The sequence below is a fragment of the Priapulus caudatus genome, unplaced genomic scaffold (assembly GCF_000485595.1).
Source record: "Priapulus caudatus unplaced genomic scaffold, Priapulus_caudatus-5.0.1 Scaffold497, whole genome shotgun sequence".
Taxonomy (NCBI): Eukaryota; Metazoa; Priapulida; class Priapulimorpha; order Priapulimorphida; family Priapulidae; genus Priapulus; species Priapulus caudatus.
Window position 1 is genome coordinate 143,535 of NW_014577558.1, and position 2,152 is coordinate 145,686.

A 2,152-nucleotide genomic window follows, 5' to 3' on the forward strand; every position below is an offset into this window, starting at 1 on the left:
CGCCACGACGCCACGCCACGCGCTGACGCCACGAAGGCGGAGCTTTTCCAGATAACATCGTCATAATCATGGCATAATAATGGCAAACATGAGAACATCACATTGGTGCGTTAAGATGGATACGGGAAGTCGAAGCGGCAGTGACGAGTGCAGGGCTAGACGGCTACCGACCTTCACTCAGCCAACTATCGTTGGCTACACTGAAGTGAGTTACGCTAGCGTGTCGAACTGTGCACCGCGCGGCAGTCTAGGTCATCGAGCCGAGCGTTTTTTTAAAAAAATACTTGAAAATGGTACGTAGATGGACTCGTTGCGCCATCTATGGGTCGCGATAACTTCCAAATTAATGTCAGGGCATGAACCAGCGAAAAGGGTAAATTATTTTTCTACACGAAAAGGACGCGCGCCGAGCCGCAAACCAACAAAAACGAGCATTTGTATTTATGCTCGCCCTACGTGCATACTCGAAAGGCTTCTGGAATGCCCACAACTGCTCAATTGACCGATTACACCGCTTTATCCTCTACCCATAGGGCACTGTCGGAAATTTTTTTTCAACAGGGCAGCGATTTCGATCAAATGGGCCGCTCCGCGGCGCTGTTCGCGCTTCGCGCGGATATCCGGCTGCAGATCGTCGAGATTTAATATGGTAAAATATTATTGTTGAGTGTTTTTATTAAAAAATATACATAGTTGGGTTCGCATAAGCTTTAAAACTTTGGGACTAGCAGTCGGGTAGCGTAGTGAAAAGTAATAGTAAGCAAACAATATGTTAACACGATAACCACTTCGTATGTTAGTCCGGCTTGAAAACACTACCACTTACCAGGATTACTGTACAGTATTTTTCAACCTTTTCGTTGATGCCTGTATCCAGGGCTATATGGTATTGATCAGGAACTGTAGAATGCCCAGAAAACCATCCGTGCTCATGATGATCAAATGCACAACCAGGCTCAGCAAACTGTGAACAATGCAAACGTGTACATGCAACACGCGCACCAAAATTCAGCATAAAAAGATTCAACAAACGTACACGACGCAAGAACAGATGTAGGAAATACATATTATTATTAGCTCTTGATAGTACAGTATAGTGCTCTATCATTATAGCCAGCTTACCTGTCAAGGTCCTGGACATGTGAGAACTGCCATTTTCCCACCTGCACAGCTAGCTGGTTGAGCACGTCTGGCGTGAGAGTTTTCACAGAGTCCGTTGCGATCACACACAGCAGCATGGGAGACAGAGAGGCGAGGTGCAGAAGGTAGGGAACCGTAGCTAACCTGAAGTCGTCAACGTTATCCTGAAGATTCTCCTACAAGGTTTTGGTACGATAGCGACGTCCTCTAACCAGCATTGTAGGCACATCACACTTGTTATTATTGTCGTTTAGGGATAAGGTAAACTGATCAGCTGCACTCCCTCCACACACGCAGGCTTACGCACGCACGCACGCACACACACATGCACAGGCACACGCATACGCACACACATGCACGCAAACACACACACACACGCACATAGATCCACACAGTGACACACCATACCCCCCCCCCCACACACACACATACTCGCAAGCATGCACGCATGCACATACACACACACGCACATACCAGCCACCAGAGGTATAACAGTGACAACCCTCACCCCACCCCATCCCACCACGTGCACCCCGCGAACAATTCCGGTTCGAGCATACGCCACGATCGCGCTCGCCATCGCTACCTGGAAGAGCGTGAGCAGGGCCTTGTGTATGCCCTGCGCGTGCTGCGTCACCAGGTGTCCGAGGATGCCCACGACGGACGCGATCTTCGGCACCTTCTCGCCGCCGCCGCCGCCGCCGTCCGCGGAGGAGGAGCCGCCGGAGAAGTCCGCCTGCTGCTGCTGCGCGCTGCCGTGCGAGCAGAAGTCCTTGAGGCCGCAGTGCACCACCCTAATGATCAACGTCGTCGGAAAGCACGAGCTGAAACGACGACAGCACGCGCGTCGAGCTAGGGTACACGCGTCGGTGTAGGGGGGTACACGCGTCGGTGTAGGGGGGTACACCCGTGGGAGTGTGTGGGGGGTACACGCGTCGGTGTAGGGGAGGGTACACGCGTCGGTGTAGTGGGGTACACGCGTCGGTGTAGGGGGGGGTACGACGGCGTCGGT

The 2,152-nt window shown here is 52.0% G+C and overlaps 1 protein-coding gene and 1 long non-coding RNA gene across 2 annotated transcripts in view; both read right to left on the reverse strand.

Moving 5' to 3' along the window:
- LOC106811035 (transcription and mRNA export factor ENY2-like) overlaps positions 1 to 1,838 on the reverse strand; it is a 10,977-nt gene extending 9,139 nt beyond the window's left edge. The window contains exons 1-3 of the mRNA XM_014814554.1: positions 1,727 to 1,838; positions 1,123 to 1,316; positions 827 to 964 (exon numbers count right to left, since the gene is read on the reverse strand). The gene's annotated coding sequence lies outside the window, so the exon portion shown is untranslated. The remainder of the gene's footprint in view (positions 1 to 826; positions 965 to 1,122; positions 1,317 to 1,726) is intronic.
- A 43-nt stretch (positions 1,839 to 1,881) lies between these two features.
- The window catches only part of LOC106811036, a 1,303-nt gene continuing 1,032 nt past the window's right edge, over positions 1,882 to 2,152 (reverse strand). The window contains exon 4 of the long non-coding RNA XR_001394095.1: positions 1,882 to 1,964. This is a non-coding gene — a long non-coding RNA (uncharacterized LOC106811036). The remainder of the gene's footprint in view (positions 1,965 to 2,152) is intronic.